Below are 19,139 nucleotides of genomic sequence, written 5' to 3' on the forward strand. Positions count from 1 at the left end.
GTTGTATATAACTTTTTCTTTATATATATTCTTTATATATAATGATAAAAACATTTTATTAAATTATTTCTTGTAGCTATGTGTTCCATTAAACGAACCAACGAAGAATAATAACATAACAAAGTTTTTTATATTTCCGAATCATTAACATTAACATCATTGACATTTCTCAGTATTTCTTGATCGAAAAAGAAAATATTTCTCTTCGTTTTTCACATCCAAATGTGAGATAATGTTTTTCATATTTATTTTTTAATATTGAATAATATCGAATAAATAAAAAAGTTATTATTTTATCCAATAATATAGCATATGCTTATAAAATTTATAAACAACTTAATTAGCATAGTCTTACAACCCTCAACCATATGTAGTCCAAGCAGCACTATAAAATTAATTAAAGTACATAACAGCATGGACTGCGATATGCGTTCAAAATGTCGATGTTCATGTGTGCTGCAGTTCTCACGATGACGCACAGTTTGCTGCGTTCTTCATCGACCCATGAGCCGAGTGATCCACCGCTTAGAGTTTTATAATTAATTTTTATATAATGTCAATTTTGTTTTTATTGAAAGAAATTAAAAATACACCATTTTACTAGCATATATCAATTCCTACAATAAATGTATTTTTATACCTAAAATAAATGCTGCGAAATGTCTTAGTTTCATATAAGCATTATGTATCATATAATCTGGTTATTTACGGTTTATATTTAACTATGTTTGGGTGATACATAGCGCAATTTATATAAAACATTAACCTGATGGGTACCACGTGCAACATTGTATATTTTAGGTTGTTGCATTAGACAACGTATGCTCATAACTAAGATGAACAATACATACAATACAATAATACACGCAACGCGTGTAATGTTTGTAATGTTAAAATCTTTTGAGGTTGCCAAAGCCACATATAAATAAAAACCCATTTTCATTTTATTTTGATTTTAACTTTTATTTTAATATATATTTATATATTTTTATTTTTATTTTGATTAAATTGAATCGTTTTGTTCTATAATCATATCATATCATGCGCTTTGCTTTTGTAATTTGGTAAATTTGGTAATCTGGTAAATTTGATAATCCATTTGGTAAATAATACAATTTGGTAAATTTTTTAATTTGGTAAGTAATTTTGGTAAATTCAAAATGTATTTGTATTATAACAAATTTTTATTAACGGTAAGGATTTTATACAATAATGATCCTTTCGTAGGTTCACCTACGGAAAGACTGTTACGACTTTTACTTCCTCTAAATAATCAAGTTCGGTTAACTTTTGCGAAACATCCGTAACACGCAAGGCGTCACAGTCATCACGTCCGGAGACGTTCGGTTTACCCGGACCTCTTGGTCTAGGAAATACACATTGATACTTTCATTGTAGCTCGCGTGCAGCCCAGGACATCTAAGGGCATCACAGACTTGTTATTGCTCAATCTCATTATTGCTAGACGCAATTTGTCCATTTAAGAAGCTAGTGTCCTTATAATGGTACAAACCAACAGGTATGGCTCCACTTACATAAACACATTCAAACACAATAAACATTTAACTGCCACCATGAATAAGGACTATATCAGCTTCAGCACCATAATCCTGAAGATATCTATTTAATATCTATTTAATAAGACAAATCACTCCACGAACTAAGAACGGCCATGAACCACCACCCATAGATTCGAGAAAGAGCTAGCAATCTGTCTTACACACTTATGTTCGGACCTGGAAAGTTCTCCCGTGTTGAGTCAAATTAAGCCGCAGGCTCCACTCCTGGTGGTGCCCTTCCGTCAATTCCTTTAAGTTTCAGCTTTGTGACCATACTTCCCCCGGAGCCCAAAAGCTTTGGTTTCTCGGGAAGCGACTGAGAGAGCCATAATTGCCCATAAGAGCACCCAATTGCTAGGTGGCATCGTTTATGGTTAGAACTAGGGCGGTATCTGATCGCCTTCGAACCTCTAATTTTTGTTCTTGATTAATGAAAACATTAAGTTCGTCTTACGACGGTCCTAGAATTTCACCTCTCGCGTCGTAATACTAATGCCTCCAAACTGCTTCTATTAATCATTACCTCTTGATCTGAAAACCAATGAAAGCAGAACAGTGGTCTTATTTCACTCTAATTTGTTCAAAGTAATAGTACCGGCCCACAATAACACTCGTTTAAGAGCACTAATGCAGGTTTTTAAATAGGAGGAACATATGAAAAAATACAAGTATTTAATCACATATAAGAACTCCACCGGTAATACGCTTACATACATAAAGGTATAGTACTAACCACAATTTTAAGTTGTACTACCCGTATGAAGCACAAGTTCAACTACGAACGTTTTAACCGCAACAACTTTAATATACGCTATTGGAGCTGGAATTACCGCGGCTGCTGGCACCAAACTTGCCCTCCAATTGGTCCGTGTTTTTTTTTTTTTTATATTACAGTATCTTTATTTACATCTGCCCAGGAGGTCAATCAATTAAATTATGTGGTACGTTGGCGGTTATGTAGATTCCCTAGGCAATCTTATATTTGTTAGCTAGGGTCATCAGAGGATTCCTTTAGGGAACCCGGAAAGCTAGGTCAAGTGGATGGTTTCTTCGGAGTCTTCTGCGCTGTAGGCTGTTGTCAAGGAGGTTGACAGCAAGTTGGTTCTGGTGGTTCTCCAGCTTCTCCAGGTGCCTCATGCTAGCTTTCCTGGATTCCTCGGCGACACTTTGCATTTTGAGCTCCCTTTTGATTGTTGTGTTCCTCACGTAGTAAGGACAGTTGAGGATAAATCTTAGAATGCGGCATTCTGCTCTCTGTAGTTTTTTGATATTTGTAGAAGAGGCAGTGCCCCACAGCTCAATGCCGTATGTCCAAGCCGGCTTTATGATGGCTTTGTAGAGCAGTAGTTTGTATCTAGTGGGTAGCGTGCTTCGTCTGCCCAGGAGCCATGTCATGGAGCGGCATTTGTCATGGCCAGGAGATTTCTTGAGCTTCAAGCACGAAATCTCATCCAGAATCTCCTGACTACCTATCTCTGCGATAGGCAGGTCCATCAGGCAGGCTGCGTCAACGAACTGCTTCGTCTCTTCAACGTCTTCGTCATCACATAGGGCGAATGGCTGGAAACTGGTTTCCAAATGGTCGGCAAACGCATCCGCCTCGAGCGCCTTGCTTCTGGAGTCATGAAGCATCTGTTTGAGCTGCTTACAGGCTCTGTTGTAGGCCTCTTGTCAGACGGAGCTCTGCTAGACTGCCAGCCAGACTCTCATCAGCCTCATTTTCTCCGATACCATCGACGCCAGTTCAGTCGACCATAGATGGTTGTCCCTGCGGGTCACTTGGAGTCTCCCACTATTGGTACGAGGTGTGGGTGTGGCCAACCTTGCCGCCTAGTGGATTTTGCCAGTAAGGCTAGCAACGGCATCGTCAATGTCTCCTCCAGTGCTGATAGCCGGATGTGGGTCAACGTTTTCTTCAAGCCAGCTTTTAAACACAGTTGTGTCGGTATTTGGCCTGATCAGTTTGGTGCCTCCGGGAGTCCTTAGGAAGGAGGTCCTAAGTAGTATCCTGACCATGCTGTGGTCAGAGCACAACCCGTAGCACCCAACTGTAGATTTTTTCGCCGGGTCGATGCCTCTACTGATGCCTAGATTAAGGAGGGCCGGTATTTTGTTACGGTCACTGGGCCAGTATGTCGGCTCTCCCGTTGTGTGCAGATTGCAGCCCAACTCTCTGACGCACCTCAGCAGAGTGCTGCCCTTGGGGTTGACAATCCTGGAGCCCCACCATGTGTGCTTGGCATTAAAGTCTCCGCCAATAAGACATTTGGGACCCAAGTTTTTCAGCTGCAATGACAACTCGGCATGGCTAATTGTGTAACGCGGAGGCAAGTATGCTGCCGCGATACAAATTTTGCCCACTTCGCACGATTACTGTGGCTCCACCTCTGATCCTGTCCGCCGGGTGCAAGGCGTTGACCACTTCGTAGCCAGGGATTTTGAAGGGAGACCTTGTTGTAAAGTGGGTCTCGCTGACCAGCATCACATCCACCTGGTTGGTTTTCAAGTAAAGCTCCACTTCTGGCTTGTTCCTCGCCAAGCCGTTATTATGCATTCCAGATTAATATTGGAGTGTTCATGGCATGGTTCTCTGGCAGGAGAACATGGTCATCACCATGTCTTTAAACTAGGCGTACATTGAGTCCATCATGTGCCCCATGCGCCCCATTATTCTCTCCTCCAACGCTGCCTCCCGGTCAAAGAGTCCTTGTTGGTTGAAGATGTGTTTGGGTTGCTGTTGCTGGGGGTATCCTCCCCTGGTGACGTCAGCGTAGCAGAAGCCAGAGTATTTGGCTTTGTTGGTTGTCGCTGGTGGTGTATGGCCCTCTTTCGGCGGTGGAGTCATTGCCTTCGCTTTTGGCTTGGGGGAAGCCCTCTTCTTGGCCTCGATATATACACGGCAGGCTTGGTATGACGCAGTGTGCGCCTCCCCGCAGTTACCGTATGTAGCAGGAGCGTCTTTGTCCTTAGTGCACTCGATAGAGGCATGCCCTTGACCGCACTTTACGCAAGTGTACTGCAGTCTGCAGTACCTCTTGGTATGCCCGAAAGGCTGGTAGCGGTAGCACTGCACCAGGTCATTGAACTTCGGCATAATTCTTACGCTACCTCCTCCGGTAGCATTGTAACCGAAGCTACCTGGCTCGGTGACTTCTCCAAGGTCAGCTAGCATGTCTGCGATGGTGTGCACCCCAGGTATTATGATTGGAGGGGGCTTGGGTACAGCGGCCTCCACTGGTATAGCTGGTTCCTTAGTAACATCTCTCTTCGACCTATCTCTTCGATAGGCAGTGCAGCGAATCGGTTGGTGTTTGACAGCAGCATCTTAGCATCGCTGACCTCATTGACTTTGGTCAGCTTAGCTGTCTTTTTATTTTGGGGCACGGTGAACTGTCGTACCTCACCTGGTTCCGCGGATTCATTGTCAGATTCACTTTCACTTTCACTGGAGCTGCCAGTGGTCTTCTTCTTCTTTATGAGTTTTAGTACCTTGGGAACTTTGGGGCTTACAGTCGTGCCTACGTTTGGTGGCTCCTTGCGCTTGCCTGCATTCTTCTTAGGCACCAGCGTTTTCCAACCATTTTTCTTAGAAGTGGCAAAGCCACATTATCCACTTCCATAGCGTTTTTGCCCATGGGAACTGCGTGCAGTATTTCTTCACTTTGACATTCAGAGCACTGGGCAGAAATCACATTGTGTCAACACCCGCTAGGGCCATCACAATGCTTTTTTTAATTAGACAGTCGGATTCCCCAAGTCCGTGCCAGTTCTGAATTGATTGTTAATTGATAATCGTTATAATTAATAAGAACTAATTGGTTTAACGCAAATAGTATTCTTAAAACTTTTAGCAAGAAAGTTCCAAAATTGGCTACGTAACTAAACTATCCGGGGAACAAGTAACTAACATAAATGTTAGAAACTCTATTTACCCAGAACGAGCACATTATCCATGTTATTGTTTCCCAACCCGACTATCTCAATCTTCAGAGCCAATCCTTATCCCCAAGTTACGGATCTAATTTGCCCCTATACTCAATTCTGACAATCGATTTGCACGTCAGAAATGTTTCGGTCTTCCATCAGGGTTTCCCCTGACTTCAACCTGATCAAGTATAGTTCAACATCTTTCGGGTCACAGCATATATGCTCAAGGTACGTTCCAGTTAGAGGCATAAATAATATAAATTTACATTATACATAACTATATAGAACGCCGCGGGATTGTTTTAATTAGCTATAAATAGTTAAAAATTTAATCCCATTATTAGTCAAGTTAATTACGCTATTATCCCAATAACTTGCACATATGTTAGACCTCCATTGTTAATCATACAAGTGCATATAATAAACACAAAAATCAATGATAATTATGCCATTATAAAATTATAACTATAAGTTATATTTTATGATACATTGTGTATATGCTAATAGATTACAATGTCCTTATATGGAAAAAATGCTCACTATCCTCATAATATTATTTAAATAATACAATTTTAATGATGAATTTTCCATAACGGATATTCAGGTTCATCGGGCTTAACCTCTAAGCAGTTTCACGTACTGTTTAACTCTCTATTCAGAGTTCTTTTCAACTTTCCCTCACGGTACTTTTTTACTATCGGTCTCCCACTTAGTGCTGAACTATCAAGCAACACGACTCTTTGGAAACATCATCTAGTAATCATTAACTTTATACGGGCCTGGCACCCTCTATGCGTTAATTTCTCATACTATTGACGCTCCATACACTACATCTCACATTTGCCATATAGACAAAGTGACTTAGTACTGAACTGTTTTATTTTCGCTCGCCGCTACTAAGAAAATCCTTGTTAGTTTCTTTTCTACCCCTAATTAATATGCTTATATTCAGGGGGTAGTCCCATATGAGTTGAGGTTGTATATAACTTTTCTTGCCATTAATTCTTTATATATAATGATAAAAACATTTTATTAAATTATTTCTTGTAGCAAAGTGTTTTCCATTAAGCGAACCAACGAAGAATAATAACATACCCAAGTTTTTTCTATTTCCGAATCATTAATAAGAGACAATTCTAGATGAAAAATAATTCAATTTTTTATGCTAGACATTTCTCAGTATTACTTGATCGAAAAAGAAAATATTTCTCTTCGTTTTTCACATCCAATTGTGAGATAATGTTTTTCATATAAATTTTTTAATATTATGAATAAAAAAATTATTATTTTATCCAATAATATACCATATGCTGTAGTGACCAACTTAACTTTACACTACAATAACTCTTCAAGACACCCTCGCCCTAAATTATAGCAGCTTTTGTATAACCCAAAAAGTGAGAGAATTGTCTCAGACCAATCAGGACAGAATATGATCGTACGATTGTACAGTTAGGAAAAAGAAAAGCTATAGCAGCGACCACCAGCATGCAGCTTCCTAGATCATAATTCATTATCGGATTAAACCTCGTGGCGAACGCTCACAATTTTTGACGCTGCCCATTTAAACTGCACATACACGTGGAAATATAATTTAGTTATATATATATCCAATCTCATAAAAACAAGAGTGGTATATTTCAATAAATTTCCGTGTGAGATTTGTCTGAAAGTGGCAAAGAGATTCGACCCCAAGGCGTAAGGAAGGCCAGGGCTATATCAGAGCATTTGGTTGCTCTACAGCCGACTACCCCCCCGTCTCGTCGACCCCCCGCATCAGCTCATGGTTTAAACCCAGTTCGCTCCAAGAAGAGGCCACGAGGCGACATAACCTTCAGCCAACAAGTTACGCAACCGGCCACCTGCCGAATGATAACTGGCCAAATATATTGGAAGGCTAGAGCTCATCCAGATTATTTATCTGTGCAGAAGTTTAGACGACCGGATCAGGTTTAATTATATATGGACATCATCAACGTTACGCAGTGAAGATCATCTCCTATGACCAACGGAGGTCTAACTTCGTGATTCCGTCTTATCACAGCGCAGTGTAGCAGCCAGCGGCTTCCTAAGGTCTTATCGCGTCTCATCGCAGTGCTGCAGTTACATTTCGTGTTTTTTTTTTTTATTCTTGATTTTCTTTTGTATTGCGATTAATAATGAATTAAATACTCGCAGATCGACGGAACTTTTGGCATTTGAATAGGAATTTAAATTAAATTAAAATAAGATCTGCATTTGACAAAAGATTATATAACTATATTTGCTAATTTTATATTCAATTACTTATGAATATTTGCTTTATACTTTACTTCTATATACTTTATTTTACTCACTAAATATAAACGAAAATGAAGAGTTAGAGAATGACTAGGATAATTTGTTAGTTTGTAAAAGAGATTTAATGGAACCTCTTATTAAACTGAATTTATACAAATGGAATTATAATTGAAGATATATACACAGTTTTGGCGCCCAGACGTGAAGCCCGACAAGTCCTTAACTTGTTATAGCACACTTAGCTCTAAAGTAATCCATCCACAGTTAAAACGCAATATAACTAATTCCAATAAATTAACATATTGGATTGAGAGCATCTATTTGGAAGGGATAGTAAAACTTAGGAACATGCGATTTAATTTGAAAAAGAAGTGATCGACCAAGTGGAACTGTTTCGAATCCACAGAAGCTCATCACCATACGTTTCTTTACTCAACTTTATTTACAATTGATTTTTTTGGAATACATTATACTTACACTTCAATAAGTCCGTATATTGTCCGATCTTCAAGTAAATAAAAGCATGAGGCAATAGACCAGCTACAATCCACTAACAAATAGAGATACAACTAAGATGCTGATAGAAGTGATCGACATAAAGAAAGACAAAACAAATAATTACAACATTTAACAACAATAATATGGCAGCCAAGCATAGTGCAGGTAATGCAGTTGAAGTTTCACAAGGCGTTGAAAATAGCTGTGCCATATGTAAAGAAATCTTAGCACCAACCGTTTTGTCAGCAACAACATCGTGCAGGCATACATTTCATAAAAAGTGCATTATAAATCACTTAAAACGTACACAAACATGTCCAATTTGCAATGCAGATTGCAACGAATAGAATTTATCTCACTCTAATAACACTCTGTTCGCTGAATTAGATGCTGCAACAGCTGGCACATCCGGCGTAAGCGAATGTTAAGATAATAATGATATTTTCCCATTAAGGAGAAATACCAGATCAGGCAGGATCCGAGGTACACCTCCTAGACGAGGAGTATCTACCAGAACTACTTACAGAGGAAATTTGGATAGGATCTTAACAGAACCTCCAACGAATTCCAGTATGGCTCTTAGTACTCATATGTTAGCTCATATGTTAGCCCGGAAAAAGTATCAGGAATCATTCAAAAATGGGTATTAAAGTTCGATAATGGCAAAACAAGCATGAATTCATTTACAGGATATGCTCACTTACCAAACAAAATCTAGGTAATGATTATGGACTTTTATGTGACCATTTGTACCTTCTGGTTGCAGGAAAAGCAAGCGATTGATATTGGAAGTTTCATCGAAACAATCAAAATTTCGATTGGAACACATTTTGTGGCGTATTTAGGAAGAGATTCGAAGATATAGAGACAGATTATGACATTTGGGAGGGAATCCGAAAACGCAAGCAAGGAGAAAATTAAGCATTTGAAGATTTCCAGGAAACCATGGAACGGTTGATAGACAGACTGCAAAATGGAGTTTCCGAAGCACAATTAGTTGAGTTGCTGCATGAGTTGCTGCATCTTAAAATCCCAAACAGAACACAACTCCGATACGAAGTGCGCAGGCATGAACAGTTTTATAACAATCTCAGGACGTTTAAGCCAAAACCCTATCGCTCCTGCGTAGCAGAATTAACCACCGAAGAAGAGGAAACAGGTTTACTAAGAGTAGGTGAAGAAGTAAACCAAATTCAACGTCGAAATACCACAACTTGTTGGATTTGTGACAAACAAGGCCACAGATTTGATGCTAAAATAATTATTACGGTTGCGGACTTAAAGAAAAATACAAGCCGACTTGTCCAAACTGTAATCTGGGAAACCGACAAAAAGATGTTTCTGTGAGCAACAAGATACTTCCGTAGATTCAGAAGTTACTAAGTCTAAATCAATCACTGAAGCCCGTGAATTTCTGGAGATAGAACCTTTAGGTCAGCCTGATATTCATTTTTCCTTTATACCCTTACATATAATAGGTTGGCAAATATCTCCCTTCCGCTTTTTTGCTCTTTATTCAATGCTTTATATAAAGTGTTACAGTGATTGGATTTAGTTCAAATATACGCCGTTTTGTTCGATAATCTGTTTCCATCTAGACGGCAACTTCATAATACCTCCCTCGTAGAAGCCCCCTCCTTATTTGCGAAGAACTCGGACAGTCACTTTTCACAAGCCTCTTTTGAGTTCAACTTTACACCACCAAGGGCATTCGCCATGGACAGGAACAGGTGGTAATCACTTGGCGCTATGTCCGGGCTATATGGTGGATGCGATAAAACCTCCCATCCGAGCTCCCGTAGCTTCTGAGTCATCAACGAAGTGTGTGGTCTGGCGTTGTCCTGGTGGAACACTACACCCTTCCTGTTGGCCAATTCTGGACGCTTCTGGTCGATCGCCTGCTTCAAGCGGTCCAGTTGTTCGCAGTAGATGGTAGAATTAAGCGTCTGGCCATATGGGAGCAGGTCATAGTGGATGATTCCCTTCCAATCCCAGCAAACACACAGCAAAACCTTCCTGGCCGTCAATCCCGGCTTGGCCACTGTTTGGGACGATTCACCGGCCTTCGACCACGACCGTTTTCGCTTGATATTGTCGTATGTGATCCATTTTTCGTCGCCAGTCATTTTTCGTTCCGTTTCAGCAGCATATCGCAGGCGTTGATTCGGTCCAGAAGGTTTTTTGCGTCAAATCATATCCAGCCTTCTGCAGATGATTTAAAATGGTTTGGTGACTAACTCCCATCTCCTGGGCGATGTCACGAGATGCCACATGCCGGTCTAACTCGATGTATTCCATGATCGATGTATTTGATCGGTATTTGTCGTCACAGGTCTTCCGCCGGCTGGCTTATCCATGGTGTCGTTTTCACCGGCTCTGAATCGTCGAAACCATTCCTCCGCGGTTCGAAGTGATAGAGTACCATCCCCCAAAACACCATTAATCTCACGGAACGTTTCTCTAGCGGATTTGCCTTTAACGAAGGAAAACTTTAAAATAGCGCGAATTTCGGCGTTAGTGAACTCCATGTTCACACGTCTATAACTGTTGAACGCAATATCCAAACTAATCATGCATAGCGTCGTTTCGTAGGTTATGTCAAGACCTTTCAAATTATGTATAGCATTGTCAGATACGACATAGCTGTCTGTACATATGTCTGTATGTCTGTACATAGCCGCGAAGTTCAAAAGACAAAAAGGCGGAAGGGAGATATTTGCCAAACTAATATAAAATTACAATAATAAGCGTAGAGAAATATTTGGTAAAGTAGATAGTATAGGGACTCATTTAAAACCCAGACGATCCACTAGCCGATTGAGAGAATTTTGGAAGAAGGTTCGTCGTGACCGACAGAAACTTATTTCCGCTATAGTACTTAGCTCTGACCAAAGATATATATCAATATAGAGGGTCAAACTTACAAGGCTTTATTAGATTCTGGAGCAACAATAAGTTGTGTTGGCGGATTAGCTGCTCAGAACTTCCTTAAACACAACAACGTAAAAAAATGTTCTGGCGAAATTCGCGCTGCGAACGGAACAAAAAGCAAAGTAGTGTCAAAACTTATAACTTCCATTAAGTATTGAGATACGATAGACAATCTTGAATTATTTATAATACCAGAACTTCAACAGGATGTATATTTAGGCATTGATTTTTGGCAAAAGGATTACTAAATAAAGTTACGAGCAATGCGACCATTGCTGAATTAGACATCGGTACTTTCGATGATGAAGATTCTCCAAAATATCATGAGCTGAACGAAGGAGAAAGACTTCGGCTGGAGACAGTATTAAAAAAACATTTCCATCCTTTGCTTCCGAAGGTTTAGGTCGTACTACCTTGTCCACACATAGCATTGATGTAGGAAATGCGAGTCCTGTTAAACAACGGCATTGGCCAGTTTCACCTGCCATTGAAAAGCTGATGTTCGCTGAAGTGGATAACATGCTAGCCTTAGATGTTATCGAAGAGTCAACTAGCGCTTGGAGCAGTAATTGCGTGTTAGTGAAGAAAGGAAACAAGAACCGTCTATGTCTTGATTCTAGAGAGGTAAACAAGGTTACTCAGCGGGACGCATATCCTCTACCTCATATAGACGGCATCGTAAAGCGATAGCAGAATTTCAACAACCAACTTCGATTTTCTAGTGGCGGGGATTTCTAGGATTAGCGGGATGGTACCGACGGTTTGTAGAAAACTTTGCCAAAGTTTCCCTTTGACGGAACATCTTAAAAATAAGAATACGCTTGAATGGAACGAAGAGGCTCAAACCGCTTTTGAAAACTTGAAATCATGTCTTACTGCCTCACCAATTCTCATAACACCAGATTTTTCCAAGCAATTCATTTTGTTGTGTGACGCCAGCTCTTTTGGTGTTGGTTGCGTACTGGCTCAGGAACGAGATGGAGTAGAACTTCCGATTTCGTATATGTCCGAAAAATTGTCCAACGCACAACGTAACTATTCAGTTTCCGAATTAGAATGTCTTGCCGTTATAAAAGAAATAACAAATTGATGGTCAGTGAAGTTGAGAGCGTTTACGTTCACTATAAAACGTAGCGGTTCTCAGAACATCGTTGCAGACACCTTATCCAGACAGAACGACCCAGCCATCGATGAATTTTGTTAAAATGGACCCATAGTTGGCGTAGATTCTCCACATTTCAAATCCACGGAATACTTGGACTTAATAAAGACAATATCTAACAATCAATCAAGATTTCCCGATCAACAAATCAGGGATGGATATATTTACAAAAGAACTACTTTTGTATCTGACGATATAAAGCAAGAAAATCCATGGAAACTATGGATACCTTCGGCTTTAGTACCCGATATATTGTTTCAGGCTCATGATGCACCAAGTTCATCTCATTGTGGCATGAGTAAAACTGTAGAAAAACTAAAAAGATATTTATTTTGGCCTTGTATGGTTACGCAACTATATATCTAATTGTGTAATTTGTCGTACCAAACACTGTTCTAAAACCGCCAATGGGTAAACCGTTAACCTCAGACAGGCCATTCCAAAAATGATATATGGACCTCTTAGGCCCATACCCTCGCACAAAAAAAATTTACATAGGTTTGTTGATTGTTGTTGACCATAACACCCGTTTCCACTTTTTGTTACCTCTTAAGAAGTTCACCGCTCCTAAAATCTGTGATTTCTTAAAGGGGGCTATATTCTATACGTTTGGCGTTCCAGAAGTAATACTTTCAGATAACGGCAAAAACAGCCATATATTCTCCACAGGCTAACGCGAGTGAAAGACTTAACAGATCGGTGTTAGCCGCTGTAAGAGCTTATATAGGGAAAGATCACACAAATTGGGATGACAACTTAGACGCTATTAGCGGATCTTTAAGAGCGTCGTTACATAGAAGCACAGGTTCGTCCCCTTACTTTCTGACATTTGGACAAAATATGATCCTTAACGGCAAGGACTATAGTCTCCTGCGTACTCTAAATATGTTAGCGGACGATATTCGGTTATCTATCCGGAGGCTTTAGAACTGCAGAGACGGCAAGCTAAACTGAACCTAAACCGATCCCATGAAGAAAACGCGAATAGATACAACCTACGCACTCGGCAGATAGAATTTACAAACGGCGATTTCGTTTATTTTTTATTTATAGGCACCCGTATTTATCCCAGCTAAAGTTTATAAGAAACGTAGCTCGTACTACTATGAATTAGAGGATGAGAGAGGAAAGAAATTAGGAGTATTCCATTTGAAGGATATACAAGCTAGAAAACAAGTAGTTTCTTCAGATAAGGCTTCCTTAAATTAGTCTCGTTACCCGTATCTGTGGGTGTAGTGACCAACTTAACTTTACACTGCAATAACTCTTCAAGACACCCTCGCCCAAATTATAGCAGCTATTGTGTAGCCCAAAAAGTGAGAGAATTGTCTCAGACCAATCAGGACAGAATATGATCGTACGATTGTACAGTTAGGAAAAAGAAAAGCTATAGCAGCGACCACCAGCATGCAGCTTCCCAGAGCTTAATTCATTATCGGATTAAACCTCGTGGCGAACGCTCACAATTTTTGACGCTGCCCATTTAAGCTGCACATACACGTGGAAATATAATTTAGTTATATATATCAAACCTCATAAAAACAAGAGTGGTATATTTCAATAAATTTCCGTGTGCGATTAGTGTGAAAATGGCAAAGAGATTCGACCCCAAGGCGTAAGGAAGGCCAGGCCTATATCAGAGCATTTGGTTGCTCTACAGCCGACTACCCCCGTCTCGTCGACCCCCCGCATCAGCTCATGGTTTAAACCCAGTTCGCTCCAAGAAGAGGCCACGAGGCGGCATAACCTTCAGCCAAAAAGTTACGCAACCGGCCACCTGCCGAATGATAACTGGCCAAATATATTGGAAGGCTAGAGCTCATCCAGATTATTCAGCTGTGCAGAAGTTTAGACGACCGGATCAGATTTAATTATATTTGGACATCATCAACGTTACGTAGTGAAGATCATCTCCTATGACCAACGGAGGTCTAACTTCGTGATTCCGTCTTATCGCAGCGCAGTGTAGCAGCCAGCGGTTTCCTAAGGTCTTATCGCGGCAGTGCTGCAGTTATATTTCGTGTTTTGTTTTGATTCTTGATTTTCTTTTGTATTGCGATTAATAATGAATTAAATACTCGCAGATCGATGGAACTTTTGGCATTTGAATAGGAATTTAAACTAGAACCTTTAAAGTTTGACCTACAGCTCGACAATGTCAACGTGAACTTGGGCCCAACTTTACGCACATCATGTAGTGGATATTTAAGGTCGTGAGTACTACCAAACAACAATGATAAAAAACCTTATTATGAATTACCTATATTAAAATTCTACAAAATACCACTCGAACGTCTAAATAAAATAAGATCTGCATTTGACTAAACTATATAACTATATTTAATAATTTTATGTTCAATTACCTATATGACTATTTGCTTTATACTTTACTTTTATATACTTTATTGTACTCACTAAATATAAACGAGAATGAAGAGTTAGAGAATGACTAGGATAATTATGAGTAGGTTAAAATTTGTTATTTTTTGAAAGAGATTTAGTGGAACCGCTTATTAAACTGAATTTATATAAATGGAATTATAATTGAAGATATATTGAAAAAGAATGAATTGTGAATAAATAGATTTAATGGTTTGTCGAGTACTTATGTTGAACACTTTCTTAAATATGTGGTAGAGTTATTTTGAACTTGGCCAAGGGACAATGTAAATATTTTAAGTAGCATTGTCATGGTAGGGAGGTATCTTCACACGTGTCGGCGTGTATCAGTAGTATCAATATAAAGCCATTTCCTTTATTAATCGATAGTCCAGTTGTGAATATTGTTTTTGAGTAAGACGCACTTATTAAAATGTAGTAGCGTTTCGTACTATCCTAAGCTAAAAGAACCCCGACCTACGGCGAGCTAGACCCGAGCATAGCAAGAGTGCGCATCCCTAGCGAAGGAAGTACAAGGTCCTCTTTATTAGTAATTACCACCCACTACTAAAAGACCAACTAGTTAAAAATCTGTCGAATTACGTACATTACAATGCTTATAAAATTTATAAACAACTTAATTAGCATAGTCTTACTACCCTCAACCATATGTTGTCCAAGCAGCACTATAAAATTAATTAAAGTACATAACAGCATGGACTGCGATATGCATTCAAAACGTCGATGCTCATGTGTCCTGCAGTTCACACGATGACGTACAGTTTGCTGCGTTCTTCATCGACCCATGAGCCGAGTGATCCACCGCTTAGAGTTTTATATAATGTCAATTTTGTTTTTATTGAAAGAAATTAAAAATACAACATTTTACTGGCATATATCAATTCCTACAATAAATGTATTTTTATACCTAAAATAAATGCTGCGAAATGTCTTAGTTTCATATAAGCATTATGTATTTACGGTTTATATGTTTGGCCGATACATACCGCAATTTATATAAAACATTAACCTGATGGGTACCAGGTGCTACATTGTATATTCTAGGTTGTTGCATTAGCCAACGTATGCTCATAACTAAGATGAACAATACATATTCGCAACGCGTGTATATTATGGTCCATATACACACAAAGTTCACCATTTTATATTAACAAATTATTTTGATAACCATTATTTTAAAGTTTTAAATCGATTTCCATTTTCGAATTTGAAATCTTCGATCTCCAATATTTGAAGTTTTATTTTTACATTTTAAAACCACATATATATAATATTTTTTTTGTTGTGCCCGCCATTACTCAGCATTTTGTAATGTTAAAATCTTATGAGGTTGCCAAAGCCACATTTAAATATAATTTAATATATTACTTTGGCAAATATCTCCCTTCCGCCTTTTTACCTTTTGAATTTCGCGGATATGTACAAAGCGCTACAGAGCTCGTATCTGGCAATACTATACATCATTTGACATAAATGATGTGGTGGTGTATGGGCCTCTTTCGGCGGTGGAGTCATTGCCTTCGCTTTTGGCTTGGGGGAAGACCTCTTCTTGGCCTCGATATATACACAGCCTTGGTATGACGCAGTGTGGGCCGGAACCAGTTACCGCATGTAGCAGGAGCGTCTTTGGCCTTAGTGCACTCGATAGAGGCATGCCCTTGACCGCACTTTACGCAAGTGTACTGCAGTCTGCAGTACCTCTTGGTATGCACGAAAGCCTGGCAGCGGTAGCACTGCACCAGGTCATTGAACTTTCTGGGCTCCTCGGTTGTGACCTTTTTTTTGTTGCTTGAAGGCTCCAAGTTTACAAAGAACATAGCCATAGGGTTCTATGTGGTTCTTGAGATGGCGTTCTTGATGTCTCGAACAATGTGTCCGAGCCCCTTTAGTTCTTCAGTGATGTAGTGAATTGGCGTTGTTGAATGTGGCCCCTTAATTACCACGCGAAAAGCTCGGTTTTCCTTGAGCTGGAGAGTCCTGAAGGCCATGTTGTGGTTGTTCATGTGGTTAACAATTTTCCGATATGTCGAGCTGTCTATCGGCATAATTTTTACGCTACCTCCTCCGGTAGCCTTGTAAGTGAAGCTAACTGACTCGGTGACTTCTCTAAGGTCAGCTAGCATGTCTGCGATGGTGTGCACCCCAGGTATTTTGATTGCAGGTGGCTTGGGTACAGCGGCCTCCACTGGTATAGCTGGTTCCTTGGTAAAAACGTCCTCTTCGATAGGCAGTGCAGCGAATCGGTTGGTTTATGACAGCAGCTCCTCAGCATCGGTGACCTCATTGACTTTGGCCAGCTTAGCTATCTTTTTCTTTTGGGGCACGGTGAACTGTCGTACCTCACCTGGTTCCTCGGATTCATTGTCAGATTCAGATTCAGTCAGATTTGCCTTTGGGTAAAATTTTAAATCTCTTTTAATTCGATTACGGCCATTTTTATACAGCATTCGTATTCGTATATTCCATTATTTATACTTGTTTCACAATTATTAACCAGTTCATATAATATATATTTCTATAATTTTGTATTTATATTATACATATTTCATTCTAAAATACCAGTTTGTTTCCATCATACATAATTATTGTATCCACACATGTACAATTTTTGTTTAACCAACATAAATATTGAGTTACATCATTTGCAATTTGATAATAAATTTAAAATTTATCTTTATCCATATAACTCTCTGGTAATACATAACATAAAACCGAGCGCATATAATTTCTATATTAAAAGTTTTGTAATTTTTCCATCATGTAATAAATATGAATATATATATTTAACCGCGTTAACGATATAATTTTCCAACTTAACGGCAGGTAATATATTATTAAATAGATAACAATAAATTTGCCTGCCTCCAAAAATTAATTTTTTTTTTTTTTTTTTTTTTATTATATTACAGTATCTTTATTTACATCTGCCCAGGAGGGCAATCAATTAAATTATGTGGTACGTTGGCGGTTGTGTAGATTCCCTAGGCAATCTTATATTTGTTAGCTAGGGTCATCTGAGGATTCCTTTAGGGAACCCGGAAAGGTAGGTCAAGTGGATGGTTTCTTCGGAGTCTTCTGCGCTGCAGGCTGTTGTCCAGGAGGTTGACAGCAAGTTGGTTCTGGTGGTTCTCCAGCTTCTCCAGGTCCCTCCTGCTAGCTTTCCTGGATTCCTCGGCGACACTTTGCATTTTGAGGTCCCTTTTGATTGTTGTGTCCCTCACGTAGTAAGGACAGTTGAGGATAAATCTTAGAATGCGGCATTCTGCTCTCATGGAGCGGCATTTGTGCCTCATGAGTTTTCATGAGACGCTTGTCCAGGGTTAGTCAAAGGTACTTGGCCTTCGCATTGGACGGTATGCTGGTGCCGTTAATGTGGACGGGTGGACAGTTGCCTGGTCTGAGTGTAAATGTGACGTAGGTGGATTTGTCAGCGTTATGGTGATGTTCCACCTTTTCAGCTATGACTGAATCGTGTCCAGCTCGTGTTGCAGCCCTTGCGCTGCCCCAGTAGGAGTTGCGTCAGAGCACAGGAGCGCTGTGTCGTCCGCGTAGGTGCATGTCAATATTCTGTTGTCTTCAGATACTGGCATATCTGAGGTGAATATGTTGTACAGCACAGGACCGAGTACGCTGCCCTTGGGTACTCCGTCTCTCACCACGTGTTGGGGTGATTTGGAGTTAATGCTCCTCACGTAAAACCTCCTCTCTTTGACGTATGTCTTAAGGAACATGTAGTATGGGGTCGGTAACTGTTGCTTCAGCTTGAATAGCAGGCCGAGGTGCAACACCCAGTCGAAAGCCTGCCTCACATTCGAAGGCATCCAAGGCCCTGAAGACGACCCGGTGGCACTGCTGAATGGCGCCATGTCCTTGCCTGAAACCGAACTGGTGGTCGGGGATGATCCTCTTTTCCTCCAGGATGGTCAGCAACCTCTTGATGAACAGCTTCTCCAGGATTTTTGACAGGATGGCTTGTAGACTTATGGACCTGTATGAGCCTAGCTCGGCTTCTGGCTGCGTCGATTTTGTCATGGCCAGGAGATTTGGTGAGCTTCAAGCACGAGATCTCATCCAGAATCTCCTGACTACCTATCTCTGCGATAGGCAGGTCCATCGGGCAGGCTGCGTCAACGAACTGCTTCGTCTCTTCAACGTCTTCGTCATCACATAGGGCGAATGGCTGGAAACTGGTTTCCAGATGGTCGGCAAACGCATCCGCTTTCTCTTGGCTTGACCGGCACCATACACCTGCAGCTGTTTTAACAGGTGGCACCCTCCGGACAGGCCTTTTCAGGTATTTGGTGGCGTTCCAGATGTTGTGCTCAGCATTGCCAGGCTCCAGTTCTACTAGGTACTCCTCGAGCGCCTTGCTTCTCGAGTCA

General features: G+C 40.2%; 1 non-coding gene across 1 annotated transcript; it reads right to left on the reverse strand.

The window, feature by feature from the left end:
• Nucleotides 1-354: 354 nt before the first annotated feature.
• LOC113564703 lies at nucleotides 355-533 on the reverse strand. The gene has a single exon (XR_003408250.1). It is a non-coding gene; the product is annotated as a 5.8S ribosomal RNA (ribosomal RNA).
• Nucleotides 534-19,139: the final 18,606 nt, after the last annotated feature.

The sequence above is a fragment of the Drosophila erecta genome, unplaced genomic scaffold (assembly GCF_003286155.1).
Source record: "Drosophila erecta strain 14021-0224.00,06,07 unplaced genomic scaffold, DereRS2 tig00000329-arrow-arrow-pilon, whole genome shotgun sequence".
Taxonomy (NCBI): domain Eukaryota; kingdom Metazoa; phylum Arthropoda; class Insecta; order Diptera; family Drosophilidae; genus Drosophila; species Drosophila erecta.